Genomic DNA, 24,397 nt, shown 5'->3' with positions numbered 1-24,397 from the left:
TGAAGGGCAGGAATTACTAACTCACATAAAAAAAGCTTAGAAATGTTCAGAATATAAGGATAGATACAAATTAATTGCCTCTGCAATTGCACGTCCATACAGTTGACAGGCCTGCTTATAGAGGCCACCTTGGTCAGCCGCCTTGCACACTCTGGTGAGCCACCAAGGAAACAGTATTTTTTTTTTACATGATCGTGAGTGCTCAGCCTATTCTGTACACTGTATTACCGTTGTCCAGTCAATGTATTCAGTGTTATGCACAACGTGTATCTTATTTGTTGCTCTGTGAAATACTATGTTCCATTAATTGTGTTTCTTCTGGCTATAGCATAATGTGAATGTAAAATGACTCTTTACACGTTAATACGATCTATTGTGCAAATTGATCCTTGGGACATGTGACTAATTAACTGCAAACCAGCTGCAGCTAACACTGAGCACTGCTATGAAACAAAGTCAAAAACCAAAGTTGTAGCTGCATGATCCATATTTATGGGGTAGTGCACTCATAGAAAAAGTACCAGAAAACCTAATGAACTGGGTTAAAGGTTTCAATACCTGCAATCCAGAACATAATGTATTAAGATCTTGTCACCCACCTCATTCTAACCACACATGCTAGGATATAAATGTGAATCAAATGGCATGGCAAGCACCAGAAGTGGAATTTCTGACAAATTCTGAACACCTAATACTCCGATAGGAGTCAAGGCAGAGAAAACAGGTAATTTCCCACAGTGTCTTATGAAGATAACTAGGATAATGCCTAGCAGCCATCACTCACATGTGCATCACATTTTTTTTTACTTCACGTTTTTCAATGGGATGTCAACTAGAGGATGTATCTGTCTGTATCATTATTGAGTAATGATTGTCCATGTACATATGATCATCTCATAGATGTAGGTAACACGACTGCTACACCAAACTGTTTCGGCTATTAAGATATTTGTACATCATGGTGCAACAAACAATTTTTCTCTAGTCCTCTCAAAGTACTTAAAACAACTGCTTCATTTAGGCAGTGATCTGTTTGTATTATTTGGAACTAAGCTAAGTACCGTTAGGCATGCTTTTCTGCATAAATGCAAGACAAACTTCCAGTAAATCAACTATGAATGCGCATTTACAGCATGAATTGAAACAAAGAGCACTAACAAACCTCTACAAATTCTGAGTCATGCCACCCATTTGCTTTGATCCATGACATAATGGTGTTGTGGTGTGTGATGTCACTTAGTTGCAGTGTTTCTGAATTGGTTTTGTTTGTACACATTGTGTTGTTGCATTTGATGGTGCCCTCTGGAGGTGGAAGTGGACGTGCTGTTCATTTGAGTTTTGGTTGTCATCATCCAAACATGGTTTCGAGTTCAGGAAGGTGCTGAGGCATTGTTGGCTGTGGAAGTGTTTTCAGTGAGTTACTAAGGGTTTCTTCTTTTTGGTTAGGTGCAATTAGTCTGGTATTTGCTGTGCGAAAAGAAGTCTTAACTTTTTTAATTGCTTTTTAGTTAGGTATGGGTATGACAGAAGGTCAAGAGTGTGTGTTTTAGTGTGTGAGTGAGTGTGTGTGTGGGGGGGGGTTTACTGCACTCGTGCTGGCCAACCCAGGTGATACTGCCATTAGCTTTTGGTGGTAAGTAATTTCTATTCTGCCTTTATTCCATAGTAATTGTGATGTTTTGTCTGTTTTATATTTCTGGTAGGTTGGTTGCGTTTTAATTGATGTAGTGATATGGGGTATTTGGGTTTTTGAGTTCTTGGGGTTTTAGTTCCCACTTATCAAGGTTATAAGTGCCATTTTTTGGCACTGATAGCTGCAGTTGAGCTATTAGTTGAAGGGAAGTGTGCAATTCCACTTTTCGGGGATGTAGTTACTGAATTTTATGTAACAATAGTTTCACTTGAGCTGTATAGGACAAGGGAAATGTCCACTTCCTGTGGTTTTTTACGGTGTAGCGGAATGTTGTAATTATTTTTTTTTTACATTATTTGTTTTTGGATGGTGCAATGTTTTTTTAATGTCGTGGATTTAGCTTGTCCCCACCCTAAACTCCCACTTTTCCATGGTCAACCCATTAGTTTCATTTTGTTTCTGAAGTGAGACATTACTGTGTCATTTTTATTTTTGTTGGCATTTGTTGGTGTGTGTATGTAGTGATGTCACTGTCGCCATATTATGTATGCTGGAGATAGCCGTTTCCACCGTACTGACGTCATGGGTCAAAGCAGATGGGTGGAATCTGACACTTCCATAATGCCAAATTTCCGTATTACAGAAATCTGGGAGATTGTAGAAGCAGTTTAACTTATATGTAAGCAGGTGCAATTTGTCTTATTTCCTGACAATTTTGTTACCTGCGGACATTAATCACCATCTACTGGCCACAATACGTAGTAACACATTGAAATCATTTATGATAAGAACAGTGTCAGGATCATTTATTGATGTACAGATACTACTGAGTTTTACCAAAACTTGGAGTTATACACTTCTTGGTTTTGGCAACATGGCTAAAACACACAGAATCTATTTTTACTCTGGTACTGTGTGTATGCAACAACTGCAGGGCCAAAATTATGCCACTGCAACTGTATTGTCACTATGTTTTGAAATGACTGAGGGCACAGATCTCTCAAAGCATGGTGCCTGGACACTTACAATCCAGAGGAAAATATTGTTTGCATGTGGTAAAGCCGATCTAATATCACAAGAGGGTTAAGAAGTGATCCAATGAAGGTTGTTTAAAAACATCGTTTTCCTTTTTATGTGATTACCCTATAACTGAAGTTCAAAACAGTTTTTAAAAAAATTTTGCCTTGCACCCTTATTGAATGGTGGCCACATTTTATTTGAAGTGCACGGCAGTTTTTCAGTTTTAAGACATTAACGTTAATTTGAATATCTCTGCACTGGATTAAGTTACAACATTGCAACTGACGTGACTGTTTTTAGAAAATTCTCCTCTACAATGTTGGTTATTATCCTAAAGTCAAAAATAACCAGTCAAAATGTCCTCCTGATTTACAAGAGCCTATTTTTTTCCCTCTCTAGTTAGATATCATAAACAACTAGCCTTATATTGTAGAGTAAGAACACCGACATATTTCCTCAATTTCTTATTAATTTTTGAAATTTGAAAAATATTAATTTTTTGTAAGTATCGGGCTAGTTATCTCTGTTGGCACTGAATACAAAAATTTGATTTTTGCACACTTTGTACACCTATATGATAAACTACCGTAACAATTTAAACATTGATATCTGACCGAACAAAGATACGACACTCTGAAAATGAGGAAATAATTCACATTGCACTACAATTGATCTTATGGTTGTTGCTTATTTAAATGGCTTATTGTTTCACTGTAATAAAATTTAGCTGTAATATATATATATATATATGTAGTTAACATTACCACTCTGTATCTAGTTAGTTTTATTTATTTTAATAATAAAATATTAAACAACAGAAACTTTTGCATAACTACACTGTCGCAGAAGAAGCTGAGTAGCACCGTGGTGTAGTGGTTATGATACTACACTGTTGCAAGGAGCGTTGCGAGTTCGAAACTCACCTGGACTGTACAATTTTAATTTCTGTATTCAGTTTGAGTACATTCTAGCAGTTTCCACAACTGTCAAGAATCATTGTACTGTTCTGTAGCTGTATATATACTGTATGTGTTCTGGCTGGAGGCAGTTCGCTCTGCACTCTTGTATGTGCAAGTGCTGAATAAACCTTCGTTAAATGAGGTTAGTGTTCATCATTCATCTACTTACACCTTCTTCTATGTCACATTATTCTGGTGGAGGCCCTGGGTATTGGAACTTACGATAGCGCACATTATCGATGACAAAGTGGTTCCCACCAGGCCACAACAGAGCCGCTATTTACGTGATGAGAAACCAGAGTTCTAGCCATATTCTACAGATCGCAATCTACCAGAGACAGAAGAAGACGACGTTACGATGACAGCAACTGTGTACCACCACATGAGACATCTTTCTGGGTTCTCTGGTGATGACGGCCAAGATTCAAACAAGTGGCTGAAGATATATGAGCATATAGCCGAATTTAACAAATGGAATGACACTGTGTGTTTGGCTAACATATTTTTCTACTTGGAGGGTACTGTCAAGCAATGGTATGAGAACAACGAGGAGAAGTTCACAAGCTGGGAAGTATTTGAAGCAGAACTGCGCAAGTACTTCAGGCGACACACAACGACAGAAGTGCAAGGCTGAAGATAAATTAAAGTGCAGGGCACGGCATCCAGGAGAAACAACAGCATCCTCCATTCTTGGAGCTGTGTAAAATAGTGGATCCCAGAATGAAGGAGGAAGATGAGGTTTCACATCTCATGAATGCTGTTGCTGAGGACATGTATCAAGCTCTACTCCTGAAGGAGGTTTCGACAGCAGTCAACTTCATAAAATGGTGCCAGTATATTGATACAATGCATGAAAAAAGAATTACACACAAGAAGTTTGAACGGCTTCCAAACATTGTATTGATGTCTGTGATGGAGGAAGCAAGAGATTTCACAAGTGTTCTTTGTCAGATAGTGAGAGAGGAAGTTAAGAAGGCACTTGGATTACACGGCGAGCAAAAAACCAAGATGCTTCAAGAGGTCATAAGGGAGGAAGTGGAACAGACATTGAACCCAATCTCTTGTCCTTCATTTGTCTTTAAAATGGTGAAAAAGTCAAGATCCAGGTGAAATTATGTTCCCACAATGCTGCATGAGGAACCTGTTTGGGCACCAAGGAAGACTGACGTCTGGAGGACCCACGATAACCAACCAGTATGTTTCCACTACAGACGATCGGGAAATGTGGTGTGCTACTGTCAAGGAAGGCGGCGGATATTTGATGACACCTGCACCAGAATACAGCAGACAGATCTTAGCTGACAACAGCTCCTGGACGACAAAGATGAACAAAAAGATGTGGGTGCAGGACGACGTAGATCACCATCGCCGCAAGCTAGCCGCTAGAGAGGACGCTCCCCAACACACTGATCAAGGTCTCCATCACCGTTTAGAAACTCCAGCCGACCACCTAGCTGCCGTAACCTGGAAAACTAGAGGGTGCGGCCTTCCTTGGAGGTTAGGTCGCCGAAGAGAAAAATCCTCTGCCGCCAATCACTACAAAAATGATAGGAAACTACGTCGATATCCTCATGGATGGCTGACCAGCCCAAGCTCTTGTGGACTCTGGAGCATCATATTCAGTCATTTCGGAGAAGTACCGTCACCAGTTGCAGGAAATCTGTATTCCTCGACAACAAAGCATCTCTGCTGAAGGTGGCTAATGGGAAACATGCAAAACCTACAGGAAGATGTATCATCCGTGTCGGTATAAGTGGCTATACACAGCCCTCAGAATTCTCAGGCAATTATAGATTGTGGTCGCTCAAAGATTTTGCTAGATGAGATGAGATACTGTGGACAGGAAGATGCGCATCCGAGTGTGTGGAGACTGTGTGTGCTGGATGAAGTGACCATTCTTGCAGTCACTGCTAGAAAGGTAACTGTCATGTGTCATGCCATGGATCTTGTAGAGAAGCATACCACTGAAGAATAACTGTCATCCCAGCCTCTGTCGTCTCATTAACGAACTGATCCGGTGAATTGTCGATAGTTAACTGCCACTGAGAACCGCAGATCCTTACAAGAAGCACGTGCGTAGCAAACGCTGAGCCGTTAATCGAAGAACAGCTGAACATCATGGAAACCTCCCATGCAGAGTCTGCGAGCAAAATTAGTGCTACCACTACGAAGCAAGATCTTCTAGCTCGGCTATCACCAGATCTCACTAAGGAACAACAGAAGAAGCTACTTGCCATTCTTCAAGATTTCTCTGAATGCTTCAATCCACACGTGAAGAGCAAATTACACAAATCGGCAGTGAAGCACCGGATTAGTACTGGAGATCATCAACCAATAAGCCAGAGAGCATACCATGTGTCAGCAACAGAACGTTGAATAATTCTTAACAAGGTAGAGAAAATGATTAAGAATGACATCATTCAGCCTTCGCAGAGCCCTTGGTCATCAACAGTGGTCCTCGTCAGGAAGAAGGATAGCAGTTGGTGCTTTTGTGTCGATTACAGGAAGCTTAATAAGATAACTAAAAAGGACATTTACTCCCTTCCATGAACTGACGACACACTAGATTGTATGAAGGGGGCTCGAAGTAGATGAGGCTGATCGTGAGAAAACTGCAATCATCACACACCGAGGGCCTGTATGAGTTTAAGGTAATGCTGTTTGGTTTGTGTAATGCACCAGCAACTTTTGAACAGATGATGGATAATCTTCTAATGCACCTGAAGTGGAATGTGTGTCTTTGTTATTTAGATGACACTGTAGTGTTCTCAGAGACATTTGATGAACACACAAAAAGACTAAGGGCAGCTCTTAAGTGTCTCCAACAAGGCGGACTGAAACTTAAGTCAAGAAAGTGTCTCTTTGGAGACAAAGAAATCAAAATACTTTGACACCTTGTGTCAAACGAAGGGGTGCGGCCAGACCCAGAAAACGTGAGAGCTATAACGGAATTTCTTATTCCTAAATGTATTAGAGATTTGAGAAGCTACCTCGTATTATGTTCTTATTACAGTTTTTTTAGCGAAGACTTTTGCAGCAAAGCCAGGCCACTCCAAGAGTTGTTAAAAGCTGATGCTAAATTTATTTGCAGTTGTGCTCAACAAGATTTTTTCGATGTGCTGTGAAAAGCTCTGACGACTTATCCTGTACTTTGTATGATGAGAGAGCACATACGGAACTACACACAGATGCCAGTGCGTATGGAACCAGTGCTGTTCTGGTGCAAATTTTGGATAGAAAAGAGAAGGTTACAGCCTATGCTTCTATGACACTTACAAAAGCCGAGAGAAACTACTCGACTACAGAAAGAGAATGTATTGCTGTGAGCTAGGTCATATGCAAATTTTGACAGTATTCTATGGAAGGCCATTCACAGTTGTTACAGACAATTTTTTTATTAAAGCTTGCTAGTATTGATGAAGTAGACGTAGATTTGAACATTTACTACTTGTGTTCATGCAAGACGCAGTTTGATTGACCTGCCCTAGTTGCATTTACCTGTATAAGTACTATAAGAAAGTAAACACAGAAGTATTCTTGTGTGAAGGGGGATATATATATATAGTTTGTAGGACATTTATATGGTTTTAACTAGGGCAGTGTTGTTGGCTGACAGGTCTTAAGGATCCAACAGGACAACTCGTCAGGTGGGCACTACATCTTCAAGAGTATGATATTACCATAGGGTACAAAAGTGGAAGAAAACACCAAGATGCTGACTGTCTCTCAAGAAACCCTGTGCAAGATCATCAAGCCTTTGATGAAGATTGTCTCGCTGCACTCCAGGATGTCTCTGCTAAGCAGACACTCGAGGATGTCTGCTAAGCAGAAGGACTCCAAGATATCTCAAATTATGCTTGCCTTAGAACGGTCAGATGATGTGAAAGGACAATTTAAGGTAGTTAATGTATTACTTTGCCAGAAAAAGAGGTGGCTACCAGTTATTCCTACATGCACTTAGGTATTCTACAGAAATTCCATCACACACCTGAGGCCGGACATTTAGGATTTATTAAGACCTACGACAGAATCCAAAAGAGATTTTTCTGGCCATGTTTATTTAGGAGTGTCCATCACTGTGCCGCACTGTCGAGGGTGGCAGAGGAGAAAGGCAGTTCCTCAGAAACCACCTGGCCGACACACCAATTCCACCACCCGAAACACCTTTCAGTGTGTTAGGATTGAACTCCTCGGACGATTTCCAATTTCTGCTAGTGGCAATAGATGGATTATTGTCTGCACTGATTATCTGACACGCTATGCCATTACAAAAAGCTGTGAAAACAGCTGAAGCATCTGAGGTAGCCAAATTCATCGTGGAAGACATTGTATTAAAACACAGTGCCCCAAGGTTGCTAATTACGGATCAAGGGAAAGTTTTTCAATCGAATCTTGTGACAAAGAAACTGTCAGCGCAACATTCCTCGTCACATGACGACTGCCTACCATCCGCAAACTAACAGGCTTACTGAACACCTTAATAAGACCTTGGCTGACGTGCTATCAATGTTCGTCATTGTTGGGCAGAGCAACTGGGATGAGATGCTACCTTTGTGACATTTGCCTGCAACACCATCAAACAAGACACCACAGCATTTATGCCATTTTTCCTGGTGCATGGGCACGAGGCGACTACGACGATGGACACTGTGTTTCCGTTACATCCTGATGACGCGGACGATGACTACATTGGCCAGGTGTTAACCAGAGCTGAGGAAGCTCGGCAGTTTGCACGGCTCCACACACTGCAGGCTCAAGAAAACGATCGCCGAAGGTATGACGCAAGCCACCACCCTGTTGTCTACCAGCCTGGTGACCTCGTCTGGATATTCACTCATGTTCGGGAAGTTGGTCTCTCTGAGAAACTCCTCAGGTGCTATTTTGGACCTTATAAGGTTGTTAGACAGTTGTCTATAGTTACTTATGAAGTTTAAGATTTTGACCTCAACACAAGACGACGAAAGATCAGAGATACGGTCCACATCCTTCGAATGAAGCCCTACAAGGATCCTGCCACCCAGGGTAAATTCGAAGCTCCAGCAGCAGGCAACAAATGGAAAGGTGACTAATAGTGCAGCGGCAAAAGAAGTTCTAAGAAGATCACCGCCAAGGTGAGCATCAGTCATCGGGAGTCGGAGTATGCAGGACCGATGACTCATTCCCAGACTAGGACAACATAACACCAAGACACTATTGTCTTAAGGAGGGAACAATGTCACAGAAGAAGCTGAGTAGCACTATGGTGTAGTGGTTACGATACTAAACTCTTGCATGGCGGGTCGCGAGTTCAAAACTCACCTGGACTGTACTATTTTAATTTCTATACTCTGTTCCAGTACATTTTAGAAGTATCCACAAATGTCAAGAATTATTGTACTGGAATGTTCTGTAGCTGTATATATACTGCAAGTGTTCTGGCCAGAGGCAGTTCACTCCGCGCTCTTATATGTGCAAGTGCTGAATAAGCCTTCATTAAGTGAAGTTAGTGTTCGTCATTCATCTAATTACCCCTTCTTCTACGTGACAGTATAGTAAAAAGTTGCCTACTTACATCTCAGTTTATTCTCAATTAAGCAGCACATAATTACCAGTTCAAAACAATGAAAGTAAAATAAACATGTGAAATTACTGTTGAGAAGGCTGCAGTTTTGTGCACAAATTTGGTCCTCAAGACAGGTGTGTACAGAAGCTCAGAGTAATAACTCTGCACAGGAGCCCAGTAGCCAGTGCCTAGTCTGTACATAAAACTCTGTTAGGGTGGATGTATATACTTTTCATTGAGAGTGTAGAATAATTTATGTGCTTTTGTTGCGGGTGAATCTTTAAACGACTAAAATCATTTTAAAATTTAATAATAAACGAATGTTAAAGAGTAATTGGAATGTGATAAAATGCATGAACAGTGCTCTATTGGACAAACAGCAAGTGAAGAGTGCCACAAAACAGTTTATGGTTCAGTTTCAAAAAACTTAAAAATTTAATGACTGACGAAGATAGACAAACTTTGTTTAAATTATGAATAAGTTCTTCTGTATCATGTTCATTAGTATCATGAGAAAAAACTTTCTGAAGTACAATCACATTTTTGGAAAAAATACTCTGATCCATTCGAAGTTCATAAAAAGCCAGTTACTAAAGGTTTGAGGGAAATAAATCTTGAACATTTGTCCTTGTTAATTGCAAGTAAATTGGCTTCCCAAGTGAAACTTACTGTGATTCTTGGAAGTTCCCTGTACCCAAACTGTTACTCAGAAATACTTACCGTGAATCCAAAAACAGAATCACTAACACTGTTAATGACGTTTGTATTCCTAATTTGGATGTTATTAGCAAACTGGATTTTGCCTGTTCCAACTCAGAAGTATCTCCTGCTTCGAAAATAAGGAAACTAAGTAGCAGAAAAAGAAAAGCAGCTATCGAAAGCAAGGAACAATGAATTTCAGACAGAATTACAAAAGGCTGTGAATCATGCTTTAATAATGCAGATACCAACAGTATTCTGACAAGGAAGAAATCTTATCTCCAGAACCATCTGACACAGAATATCTGAGCGTAATTGAGTAATTAAAAAGTAAGAGTTCGATGACACCTAAAAAACAAACTTATAAATTTTAAGTTTGCTCCCCGACTCACGGTCAAGTGAAAAAAACAGTTCATGGGTTCAGTTTTCTGATGAAGACAAAACAGTAGAATGTGTCCAGGTAGCAAAGATAGCAAAAGGGTTGTAAATGGAGTTAAAGTAACAAAGCAGAAACAACTAGTGGACAGCACTGTCAAATTTAAATTAAGTTTATGTAGCTTTCAAAAATGCTCATCCTGAATGTAAAATTGGAAGGCCAAAATTTTGTGACCTTTGCCCTAAGTGGTGTATTTTGGCCAACTCCTCAGAAACACGCTGTGTGTGTGTGTGTGTGTGTGTGTGTGTGTGTTTCGTCATTAAATGTCAAAATGATGATCGCAGGTGCAAACTCAATGGCATGAACTACTAAGAGTTACTAGATTTAGTGGTCTGTGACACCAACAATTATGACTGCACGATGAGTTTGTGTGATAAAGGCTCTGGTAAAGAAAACACTTGAGCTGTTTAACAAATCTGAGGAGGAAATGCCTGACAATGTTGCCTTCAAACAGTGGGTCACAACCGACAGAGCTGGAATGATAACAGTGGTTATATCTCAAGAAGAGTGCTCTGAATCTTTAATTGATAACATAGAAAATCTCAAAAGTGACCACTATGTTTCTAAAATCTGGAGTAAGTTTTGGAAGGACAAAGCACAAGGTTTTAATTGAATGCATAGGCCTAGCTGGTTTTGCAAAAAAATGTTACGTTTGTGGTTCAAGATGAAATAAATACAAGGGTACCACAGGGTTAATGACCAGGCAAAAGTGCATCCATTTGTTATGTACATCAAAAATGAGAAAGATGAAGTTTGCAGCTTAATTTGCATTCTACGCGACTAATTTGAGTACAACACTGTGGTTGTCCATGTGTTTCTAAAGTGTAACAGTTTACATGTAAAAGTTGCCCAAGGTTGAGAAGCTCATACTTTTTCAGATGGAAGTGGTGGTCAATATAACAACAGAATGAATTTTCCAAATCTTTGCAACTACAAAGTAGATTTCAGGTTGGAGGCTGAATGATGCTTTTTTGCCTCTTGCCATAAGTAAAAATTCATGCAACGAAAGAAGAGGTACAACAAAATGCGAAGTGATTAAAGCCAGCCTACAAAAAATGACCAAAGACCAAACTCTTACAACAGAAGATATATGTATGCCTTTTGCAAGAATAAATTAAAGGCATAACCTATTTTCTTATCAAGGCAGAAGAGGAAGTTGTTAGTCCTAATCAAAACAATACTTCAAACCAGATCTGAAAACTGTATAGCAATAAAACAAGGAATTCCACAGTTTCCTTGGCACTGCAGAAAACTTGGTTCGGTGCTAGGTAATATCAGAAACAAAAATTTATGAGGATCATTGTGTCAGTACAATTTAACATTCAATGGCACAGTGGCAAGTGCATGTGATGGGTAATGGTGGCTTGCATAGGTTGAAAGAACAAGTTTGTAAAACAATCATGTTTTTATGCATATTTACCACGCTGCTGGCCCTAGAATGTTGTTCAAGACATGTACTATTGACACAGTTTGGGTACCAATGAAAAACATACTAAGGAAGCTTTCAGTGCTTGAACTTACCACAGCAACTAGGAGATCTTATTCTGTATCACAGAAGTTGTCTGAAGACATAAGTGTTCTTAACAATTAACACTAGGACTAGGAAGCAACACATCTCAAAAGTATGTTAACTGAAAATATTTATTTTACATCATTCAGGATAATATAAGTAATTTTTTGAGTTTCAGCATATAGTTCAGTGCCTTAACTTCAATGATAATTGATTACACCTAGCCAATATCACATATGAATTAGGCAACAGTCATAAAATCAACTGCAGTCTAATGTGCAATATCTTATTTTCAAAAATTCATATCTTTGTTCACAGTCAAATATCAAAGTTGAATTTTTGGCAGTTCTTTGATGTCTTAAGTGTACAAAATTTGCAAAAGTTAATATATGTTCAGCCCCACCAGAGATAATTAGCCCCAAACTTTATAAAATTAAGGTTTTTCAAATTTCAAAAATTTTGAAACAATTAAGGAAACATTTGTCAGTGTCATTGCTCCATGTAAGACTGGTAGCTTATGATAGCTAACTGGAGAAAAAGAAAAAACTCTTAAACCACTCCCTGGTTGTTATTTTTGAGTCTAAAACATTGATTTTCTAAAAACTTTGGAGGTCATATTGACTGGTTATTTTCTAATTTAGGGTATTTTTCAGTAATAAACTTTGTTGTAGGCAAGAATTTTCTGTAAACAATCAAGCCAACTGCAATATTGTAATTTAACCCATATCCAAATTAATGTTAATGTCTCCAAATTGAAACCTGTTGTGCACATGTTGTCACCACTTAATAAAGCTGCAACATAGTTAACTGTTTTAAATGTCTCAATTATAGAGTAATCACACATAAAAACTGAAATATTTAAAAACAGTCAAGCAACCAACTTAATTTTTATTGGATCACTTGTAAGATATGCCAAATAAAAGCTGAAAATCACTAGTGCAACTGAGTGTTCAATTTACAAATACTGTCCTATTACCAGCTTACAAAAAATGTTTTACCGAAGTCAGCATATAACAGAAGTATGAAAGTAACACTGCTACAAAATCAGTACAACAGAAATTACTGTCAAAAATTCTTTATTGAACAAATATACAACGAAATTGCACTTCAAACAATACCATACCCACAACACAAGTGCCCTCACCTGGCTTACAAATCTTGGCACACATTAAAATTTATTAATGTGTGCCGAAACCAAACTGTCACTGCAATCGTTTAGTTTGAACCAAAAGTAGTTTAATATCAGATTTGGAGACCATTTACACGAATCAACAGGATCATCTTATACTTTTTTTTTTCCTTGGTACAGTATACATGACCGGTTAATATTGAAACACAAAAGTATCTTTAACAGGATTCTTGCTGGAATACGCTATCTTCGACAATTAAAACCGTTTAACCAGCGTTCGTACCAATACACAATTTAGGAACACTCAGATAAACACCTGTTGGGCCGAGTGTTTGCGCAACATGAGTTATCAGTTAACGAGAAGTCAGAGCTGAAAAAATAAATTACATCCATTTGAACATTCTAAAGAAGTTAACCTACTCATGTTTTTGAGGCACTGTTTTAGCATATAACCGGAAAACATACTTCACAAATCGAATTTTAACGTTTATACTGAAACTCTTTGGAGCAAGTTTTGACCTCTGACGATTGTCCAAAGAGTTTTACTGCATACAACAACTATCATCATACAGCGAAGAACAAAAAGCAGTAAAGATACCAGTTTCAGGGCAAAAAACATTTGCCCAATTTTACGAGACTCAACGAACCCTAATATTGTCGCCATTTTGGATTTCGTTGTTCAAGAATTCAAGATTTTCGTATTTTAAATATAAAGATTTTCTACTACCCTCGCATTAAGAATTTACGTAGATAGTAATTTTCTGTGTACCTTTTAAAATACATGCATTGACTCGTCAACAATAACTTTGGCCACAAAGAATGCGTTTTACTTCAACTCAACCTGTTTCCAACTTTCCAGACGACTGTTGTCTAATATGTAGGTGCGAATGGAACTAAAGAACTACAAACTAAGTTTCCGTTCTCAGTGGCTGTTAACTGGTACTGTAATTTATCGCAATCTGATTTTGATTTATTTGCTGAGTGCAGGGGCACATGAACTTACACCTAGATATAGTCGAAAATATATTTCCAAAAGCGGTTTGGCATACAGTTTATAGGCATAGCGGTTGAAGTTCCCAAAAAATTAGTATACAAACACTTCCTTATTCAATACATCACATATAGCTAATTAAAGTAAAAGATTTTTACACACTACTGTCCTTAAAACTACGGTATATCGCTTCTCAGACCTGCTTAGATCAAAGTATTTATGTACCAAGAAATTATCAGCTTAATTACCTTTCCTTTGTAGTATCCATGACGCGAGTTATCAGTACATTACACAGTTTCTAGACGTATACTCAAAGTTATTAAGCCATTCTAACCATAGCAAGAGAATTTCAAAACAAAACTTCAAATTCGTCGTCACAGTTCAACGCAGTTCACATTCCTCATCATAACCTACAAGATACGTATCATCTCTGCGCATGCTGTGGATTTCGTACAAAGAGTATCAAACAAAAGAGATGCAACACCTATCTCAAGGGTCCTCTCACATTCAATAATATTGCCAAACTGTCAAGTGTATTATCTCTATGAGAGCGCGTATTGACATATTATTATAACTAGAAATATTGACCAACAGTATTGAAGGCCCTCAAAATTTCTCAGTATTGTCAATACCTACATACTGAACGTGTGAGGTCAACTATTGAGTGACAATTAATTCCTACTTCAGATGTTGCAGAGATTCATGAACAAGGTACACGATGTCAGTGTGCACTATTTATGTTTTCATTTCGCCATTGTTTATATCATACTTCAGATTCAATTTTAAATAATCTTTTGATAAAAAAATTAATATTACCATGTAAGGGCAAACATTCTGTATGTGCCACTTTAGAATGATTAATGGAGGTCACTGCTTACTTTATTAATTTGAAAATACAGTATAAATTAGTGAATTACATACCAGTTTGGAAAATTGTACCCACTTCGAAAATTACGCCACATATCTGCCGTGACAGAAGTCTGGAAAAATGTTTCCACTTCGAAAATTACGTCATATATCTGCAATGACTGGCAAGTGGTCTGCGTAATGCTTGTCAGTTTCACCTAATTATCATAAAGCCTAAAAAGAATGTTTTATGTTAATTGTCATAACAATTCCTTGCCAGGCAGATATAACTGCTTCACATGTTTCTATACAACTTTGCTAATTGTGTTCGCTGATATTACAAAACTAAACATCGACCATTAGAAAGACATACTTGTCATCAGAAATCTTAAAGTTACGCTTAGTCCCTTGATGACTGCGATAGTCTCTCTCCCTAACGTATATTGCTTCTCTATTTTATCTCGCGTTGATAATAATAACTTTTCATAAAATGCAGAACTCATCGGAAAATAAGTTATGAAACGTTTCGAGTCTAGGGTTCTGATCCACCTCGACATATCCAGGATTATTCCCGAGAAGACAGGAGCGCATAACGTGCCGAAATTCATGACGTAGTCGAAAGCCACGATTCCAACCTTCAAAATCCTGTTGACGTCCAAGGTGTGGCTGATTTCTTACAACACACCATCTCGGATGCAATTTTCAACCATATTTGACTCCAGAATCTCTAATACGGCAGTCCTACTCTCCCTCCATGCCCTCTCGTCCAGCTCCAAGAATCTCATCGTGCATACAGAGAATTCCTTCGTACTGGTGACCAAGACACACTCACATGCCACCGATCGCTCCAGCAACATGTTTGCAGTTACTTACAAGACAAATGACGTTAGGAATAGCACATGACACACACAAAACTAAACAAAATATCTATAAACTCCACAAAATATTGGAAAGCATTTCTTAGACTCTTCAGAAACAAGCCCACTCCCATCTATCTCATCCTACAAAACATCACCAAAGCCAATAACTTCACATTCTGCCTGGAAGACACATTTATCACCCTACATGATTCCAACTTCGATTACACAATGGACCCGTACATGAATGAATGTTCCAACACAATTATCCCACCTCTCACACTGAACTTTCAGTACTTACACAGCACTCCAGAAACAGGGCTAAACACGCCAATGACAGCCGACAGAATTACACAAGCATTTACTACAAAGCGAAACACTTCACCTGGTCACAATACAGTTAGCTGGCACCACCTAACGAAGGTCCCAGAGCTTATCATGAAACCCTTGGTATCCTTTACAATATCATCCTCAACATACACTCCTGGAAATTGAAATAAGAACACCGTGAATTCATTGTCCCTGGAAGGGGAAACTTTATTGACACATTCCTGGGGTCAGATACATCACATGATCACACTGACAGAACCACAGGCACATAGACACAGGCAACAGAGCATGCACAATGTCGGCACTAGTACAGTGTTCATCCACCTTTCGCAGCAATGCAGGCTGCTATTCTCCCATGGAGACGATCGTAGAGATGCTGGATGTAGTCCTGTGGAACGGCTTGCCATGCCATTTCCACCTGGCGCCTCAGTTGGACCAGCGTTCGTGCTGGACGTGCAGACCGCGTGAGACGACACTTCATCCAGTCCCAAACATGCTCAATGGGGGACAGATCCGGAGATCTTGCTGGCCAGGGTAGTTGACTTACACCTTCTAGAGCACGTTGGGTGGCACGGGATACATGCGGACGTGCATTGTCCTGTTGGAACAGCAAGTTCCCTTGCCGGTCTAGGAATGGTAGAACGATGGGTTCGATGACGGTTTGGATGTACCGTGCACTATTCAGTGTCCCCTCGACGATCACCAGTGGTGTGCGGCCAGTGTAGGAGATCGCTCCCCACACCATGATGCCGGGTGTTGGCCCTGTGTGCCTCGGTCGTATGCAGTCCTGATTGTGGCGCACACCTGCACGGCGCCAAACACGCATACGACCATCATTGGCACCAAGGCAGAAGCGACTCTCATCGCTGAAGACGACACGTCTCCATTCGTCCGTCCATTCACGCCTGTCGCGACACCACTGGAGGCGGGCTGCACGATGTTGGGGCGTGAGCGGAAGACGGCCTAACGGTGTGCGGGACCGTAGCCCAGCTTCATGGAGACGGTTGCGAATGGTCCTCGCCGATACCCCAGGAGCAACAGTGTCCCTAATTTGCTGGGAAGTGGCGGTGCGGTCCCCTACGGCACTGCGTAGGATCCTACGGTCTTGGCGTGCATCCGTGCGTCGCTGCGGTCCGGTCCCAGGTCGACGGGCACGTGCACCTTCCGCCGACCACTGGCGACAACATCGATGTACTGTGGAGACCTCACGCCCCACGTGTTGAGCAATTCGGCGGTACGTCCACCCGGCCTCCCGCATGCCCACTATACGCCCTCGCTCAAAGTCCGTCAACTGCACATACGGTTCACGTCCACGCTGTCGCGGCATGCTACCAGTGTTAAAGACTGCGATGGAGCTCCGTATGCCACGGCAAACTGGCTGACACTGACGGCGGCGGTGCACAAATGCTGCGCAGCTAGCGCCATTCGACAGCCAACACCGCGGTTCCTGGTGTGTCCGCTGTGCCGTACGTGTGATCATTGCTTGTACAGCCCTCTCGCAGTGTCCGGAGCAAGTATGGTGGGTCTGACACACCGGTGTCAATGTGTTCTTTTTTCCATTTCCAGGAGTGTAGATGACTACCCAAAGCTGTGGAAAATATCTAGAATCGTCCTCTTCCTGAAATCTGATAAACCACCCTCACAGACCTCATCATGTCGACAGCCTCAGGTCAGTTTTCAGCAAAAACTTTGAAGCCATTGTTACCTTGTGAATCTGTCAGCACCTTGCAGTCCACCTAGCCATTCCAAGTATTCAGTGTCGCTTTTCTCCCAACTATTCCATCGACAACCAGCTCCTTTATCGTACCCAAATAATCTCCCATAAACTGAATAAATGAAAGTCTACCATAATTGTATCTCTGCATATCCAAAAAGACGTTGTATGGGCATGTCATTCAGGAATGCTCTTCAGGCTACAAACCTATGCACTCGCAGTTAACTATGTCCAGCTTATAACACACTTCCTTCACCACTGTCATATATATGTTATAATCAACCACACCTGTCCCACATCTTTCATTCCACTCCAGGTGTGCCTCAAGAATCAGTTTTTTCACCCCTTCTTTAATCCTATACACTGCAGACATTCCCAAACCACCAGCCCCAATATACCTCCTGCAATATGCTGATTACACTACATACCTTGCCATTCACCACATCCTTCAAGTCTCCCATGTCTCCCTATAACGCCACTTGAATTTCTTGGTTGAGTGATGTGATATGTGAAAACTTTAAACAAATCCACATAAAAGTCAAGCCATCATCATTGGTCGCACCACTTGGCGTGTCCATCGTCCTGATTTCCATCTCTCGATCTTTAACTAACCGATCCCTCTCACTAACAAAGTAAAATAGTTAGAACTAACTCTTCACAGAAAACTAACATGGAACACACATCTCCTTATCACCCTCTACAAAGCCCAATAACGATTAAAACTACTAACAGACCATACATGAGGTGTACATCCTTCTACCATTATCCTCACCTGTAAATCCCACATTCGCCCCATCTTAACTTATGCCATCAATGCCTGGATCTCTTCCCTTGAAATCCTGGAAAGACATTTATTCATCCTCGCCTTCTGCATTCGCCTACCTTCCCTATTTCACATCTTTTGCCAACTCATCCACTTCCCACACTTCCTTCTCTTTCTAGAGCACCTTCAGATTCGATACATTAATCACACAACCCAGTACCAACACCCAACCAATCCAGGAACCCTGCTGCACCACTACATCCATATTCCACCTTACATGCACACTCATGCTTTATACAGTCTCTCCCGCCAGAATTTTGACCAAGTCCCATTCCTCAACAATGAAATCTGTCCCGAGGTATACCCAATTCCACTCCTAATCACAACGCTCCAGCTAACACCGTTCCTCCATTTTCTCTCTCCCCCTTCATCTATCTTGCCAGCTTCTTGTTGCGACCTGTGGTTCTACAGGGCCTCATAGTCATACTCATCATTGCTTCTACACAATGACCATTTTTTCATGTATCACATAGCATCACCATTACGCCACAGTATTATCCCCATTCATCTGTGACTACATTTTAACTGTAACATAAAATCGTCAAATGAGGTTTAAAAATCATCAATATTTTCCAGCCGTATCTATTTTACAAGAACCTCATTTACTGTCTTTTGTTTTTATGCACAAATCGTCAATGTCGTTCACAATGGATTTTTTACAAAATCATCCATTATTGTCATCTTTTTATATATTCTAACTGTCTTTTAATTACAGTTTATGTAACCTTCAGATGAAGAGTAGTTTTCATCTGCTGACAGCCCATCCTTTTTGTAGGGAATTGATATAAAAATGAAAAAAAACTATGATTCTGATTTCAGTCAGTAAATTAACATGTGACAAGTTGGTCATTTTTTTCAACCATTTTTGAATCCATTTCTTCTTTCTCGTAGTTTCCTACTGCTTGCATGCTACAGCAAACACAATTTCAACATACGCTTCCTTTTGGTTCTTCAACATCTTAACCTTTAAAAATTGCGGTGTCAGCTGATAATTGACAGTGTGAGGTCGCTTCCATATATTGAAGGTTTGATAAACTAGTATTGCCAATGAATATCAAACATGTACAGAGCTCTTCAAAGAAAACTCAGGATGTAATAATCACAATATTATCAAAAGGATAGATTGCTGCTCACTATACAGTGGAGAGGCTGAGTCGCAGACAGGCACATCAAAAAAGTGTTAAACAAGTTGGTTATCAACCAAAGTACATCCTCCCAAATTAGACAAAACACACACATTCCCACAAGCATAACTGGCACACACATGACCACTGTATCTGGTCACCAAGGCCAGACTGTGAGCAACTGCACACAATGGAAGAAGTAGTATCTGGATGGTGGGGGTAACGATGAGACTGTGGTGAGGAGAGGTAGGGATAGCAAGATAGAGGTAGAGGATGGTAAAGTTCTGCTCGTGGGAGGATACAGGGGCATACTCAGGACAGGACAGGACAGCTAGGTGCAGTCAGGAGATTAGTTGGAGGGGGAGGGGGTGGAGTGGATAGGAAGAGAAACAAAAAGACTGTGGGTGTTTTGGTGCATCAGAAAGCTGTGTCATGCTGGAGTGGGCAGGGAAGGGGATAGGTGGGTGAAGGACAGTGACTATCGAACATTGACGTCAGGGGGGTTACAGGAATGTAGAATATACTGCAAGAGAGACTTCCCATATGTGTAATTCAGAAACGCTGATGTTAATAGGAAAGATCCAGATGGAGCAGGCTGTGAAGCAATCATTGAAATGCAGAATGTTGTGATGGGCAGTGTGCTCAGAAACTGGGTGGACCACCTGTATCTTGGTCACAATTTTTCAGTGGCAATACAGACAGACAGCTTGTTGCTTCCAGAATGAGATTTTCACTTTGCAGCGGAGTCTGCACTGATATGAAACTTCCTGGCAGATTAAAATTGTGTGCCGGATCGAGACTCGAACTCGGGAACTTTGCCTTTCGCAGGCAAGTGCTCTACCAACTGAGCTACCCTAGCACGACAGAAAGGATATTTCAGAGACACATGCTTGCACACGCTTGGGTAGCTCAGTTGGTAGCTCAGTTGGTAGAGCACTTGCCCGTGAAAGGCAAAAGTCCCTTGTTTGAGTCTCGGTCCGGCACACAGTTTTAATCTGCCAGGAAGTTTCATATCAGCACACTCCGCTGCAGAGTGAAAATCTCATTCTGGAAACATCCCCCAGGCTGTGGCAAAGCCATGTCCCCGCAATATCCTTTATTTCAGGAGTGCTAGTTTTGTAAGATTCGCAGGAGAGCTTCTGTAAAGTTTGGAAGGTAGGAGACAAGATACTGGCAGAAGTAAAACTGTGAGGACGGGGCGTGAGTCGTGCTTGGGTATCTCAGGTGGTAGAGCACTTGCCTGCGAAAGGCAAAGGCCCCGAGTTCGAGTCTCGGTCTGGCACACAGTTTTAATCTGCCAGGAAGTTTCAGCTTGTTGCTTGTCATGCCCACCTAGAACGCATCACAGTGGTTGCAGCTGAGCTTGTAGATCACAAGACTGCATTCATAGGTACCACTGCCATTGATGGAACAGCTGATGCTTGTGATGGGACTATAGAAGGTGGTGATGGGAGAGCAGATGAGACAGATCTTGCGTCTAGGTCTATTACAGAGATGTGAGCCATGAGTGATGGTTTGGAAGCAGGTGTTGTGTAGGGATGGATGAGGATATTGTGCAAGTTCATTGGATGGCGGAATTCCACTGTGAGAGAGGTAGGAAGGGTAATGGGTAGGATATTCCTCATTTCATGGAATGACAAGATGTTGTCGACTGTTCAAGTGTTCTGGACTGAAGCGCCTAGAATCGCTCAGACACACTGGTTGGCAGCTGAATCATGCAGCTTAAAATTTTTTTGTTTCAACTATTGTCATGGTGCACCCATGTCTTTAAAATTGACATTAATGTTCAATGCGGTCTTACATGGAGTGTCTCTACTGCAGATTGAGCCTCATGTGGAGTGGCTCTGTACTGAGGTTGGAAGGCCAATAAAGAACTGTCTTCATTGTACTGTTGGATCAGCTTTGTTATATGCAACTTGAAACTTCGTACATTCTGTCAGTGAGCCTATCAGGTTCAGAAAGAAACAGCGCAGACCTGAAGTGTAAAATGAAATTGGTTTCACAAAACACTTTAAATTCCTGAGGAGAAAACTGCGTAACATTGTCAGTAACAATATGTATATTTCGACGGTCCTTCAACAGAGAAGGCCTTAGCCAAAGCCTGAATAGTATTTGTGGAAGATATCAAAACATATTATCACAAACGAAAATTTAGAGAAAGCGTTGATAAGGATGAGTCAGTAACTTCAGACAAATGGTCCTACAAAATCAGTAAGCAGACAAGACCAGAGTTCTGATGTCTGTGGCTACGAAAAATGTTACTGAGCTGGAGCTGACTAGTTTCTTTGACGTAATGGCATTTAGCTAAAATCATTTCAATGACTAGTCAATATTCTTCCACTAGCAATGCTCTCCAGCAATTTGTTTGGTACGAATTATGTCCCAATGGCATTGATGTGGCATGAGTAGCAACACAACCTCAAATTTAAGTACAGATGCTTGTTTCTGAATGAACCAAATGACAATTTTATATAATGCAAGTTCATGCATCATATTCCAATAAGATTAAATCTCTGGTCGATTAAGTAACATCTTATCATTAGCTCACTCTGACTGAAAATTCTGTTTGATCTTAGACAAAACAGGATCTTCAGTAACAAGTTTGGCAATTAAATTTAAGTTCCCTGGGATATTTTTCAAAGTTTATTGATATCTATTAACAAATACCACCTGATGAGAGGAATTTTTTGTATTGTCCTATTAGCAGGTGTGAAAGCAAATCTGTGTTCCCAGAATGAGATTTTCACTCTGCTGCAGAGTGTGCGCTAATCTGTGTTCATGTGTTGTGCAGTGGAACTGAACATAACTTCATAGTCGTAATTCGACAAAGAGGGCAACCCAGTACTGTAAGCATTGAGCTTCGGCGCAAAGACTGCCACTAAAGAGCTGTGCGGTAAGAAGCATAAATTTATGTCTGTAAATATCATCATGATATTCCTTTACTGCAAGTATAATGGCGATAACCTCCTCAATTTGACTGTAATTTCTTTGTGCCACTCAAAGTCTTTGAGGCAAATGCAACTGGTCATTCAGAACCACGACATCTATGCAACAGAACTGTGCCTAAGCCTTAGTCTAAAACATCCACAGCATTTGTAAACATTTTGCCACAACAAACATTGTAAGACATTTGGTGTGAACTAAACATTGTTTTACTTTGTGAAATGCACATTGCATTTCACTGTCCAGTTCCATTTGTTGCATTTTGTAACAACTACAATTGGTCATTCATCAGTGGTTCACTGGAAGCTATGTGAGAGAAAAACTTCCAATAATAAGTTATTTGTCCTAATGCAGAATGTAATTACTTGACATCCTTGGGAAGCTGGAAGGTTTCTAATGGCATCATGTGTTGTGCCATTGACCTGATGTTGCGTGCAGACAATATGTGCCCTAAGCACTGTACTTCACATTGAAGGAAGATATACTTGTCTTTGTTGCATTTCAAATTTACTAGTTGTAGAATTTGGAAAATAGGTTCCAAATTGTGTAAGAGTTCTTGTGGAATTGTGCCTCAGACAGTTATGTCATCCGGCTAGTTCACGTTGTTAAGAGCCTTCCAAATCAAATATTCTAAATAATGCTGGAACAAACTGAGTGCATCGGTTATTCCAAAGAATGGCGTTTTTTTAACAGTTGAATAGTGAGATGTTCATATGGAAATGGATTAATAATTGCTTGAATAATTGGAAAAATTGATTATAAAGAATAGTTGAGAAAATTTTGAAGGTAATTTATGAAACTGTGCACAATCTTGGATGAACTTCAACAGATACCAATATCAACAGACCTTGAATATCATTCCATTCAAGGTCAATAAACATAATTTGCATTATATACTGCTGCTTCCAGTAGAGTGCAGTATCAAACAACCACTGCAAGCATTGAAACTGTCGACCTGTCTTCAAGTTCTTCAACACACAAAGTACAATATCTTTAGTGTAAGTAAGGTGCCTATCAAGTCTGAGTCATTACCTTCACATTAATTCCATTGTGTTTAGTCTTGAGTGTGACAATGTCGATGCAGGAACGCTTCTCCAGATATGGTGTTAATTATTCTTGTCTGAACGAATCTCTTGATGCAGAATGTTGACAGTGAGTGAAGTGATGAACACATTGGAGTTGAACTTATAACCATGCGAATAAATGTTCCGTTTCTAATAACTTTTTTGTAAATTTTGAATGAATGGTTAAAATAAACGTCTTTAACAGTGCTGGAACGAAGCATCCTATCATATGTCTGTATGCTACCACCTCTCGAAAGAAAAGGGTGAAGATACATGAATTATTAATTGAAGAACGTATTTCTTACTTTGTTTCATACAGATATTTAACAATGTATCAAAACATTCTCCTTACCACAAAACAACTCGTTAATTTACTTTTGGCGGTGTCTTTGCTTTATAGCTCATTCAGTTTACATATAGTTTATATATATAAGAAAAGAAAAGAAAGAAAAATAATATGATTCAATATAATTGCACCCCACTGTGCGCTGATGTCATACAAAGGTTCACAGTGGCTGAGCTTATTTCCTTTTTTGATGCCTGATAATCCTGGCTGGTATGGGTGTAGCCTTTATTTTCAGCCATTTGAGTTACCTTGAATGGTTATCAATTAATATGGGCGTGTCAGATTCTTATAAAACAAACACACACACATAATATACACACATTTTTTTGTATTTGCAATTCAAGATTTGGAGAAATCAACAGTTTTGCAATAAGTCTTCTCTCCTAACAAAGTGTATGCTGCAACCGCATAATCCCATTATTGTCAATCAG

At 40.1% G+C, this 24,397-nt stretch overlaps 1 long non-coding RNA gene across 1 annotated transcript in view; it reads right to left on the bottom strand.

Moving 5' to 3' along the window:
- The window catches only part of LOC126425118 (uncharacterized), a 28,133-nt gene extending 13,771 nt beyond the window's left edge, over window positions 1-14,362 (bottom strand). Inside the window, exon 1 of the long non-coding RNA XR_007576264.1 lies at window positions 14,168-14,362. This is a non-coding gene — a long non-coding RNA (uncharacterized LOC126425118). The remainder of the gene's footprint in view (window positions 1-14,167) is intronic.
- Between the last annotated feature and the right edge of the window lie 10,035 nt (window positions 14,363-24,397).

Source organism: Schistocerca serialis, chromosome 10 (assembly GCF_023864345.2).
Source record: "Schistocerca serialis cubense isolate TAMUIC-IGC-003099 chromosome 10, iqSchSeri2.2, whole genome shotgun sequence".
Classification (NCBI taxonomy): domain Eukaryota; kingdom Metazoa; phylum Arthropoda; class Insecta; order Orthoptera; family Acrididae; genus Schistocerca; species Schistocerca serialis.
This window is presented reverse-complemented; position numbering and strand designations above follow the sequence as displayed.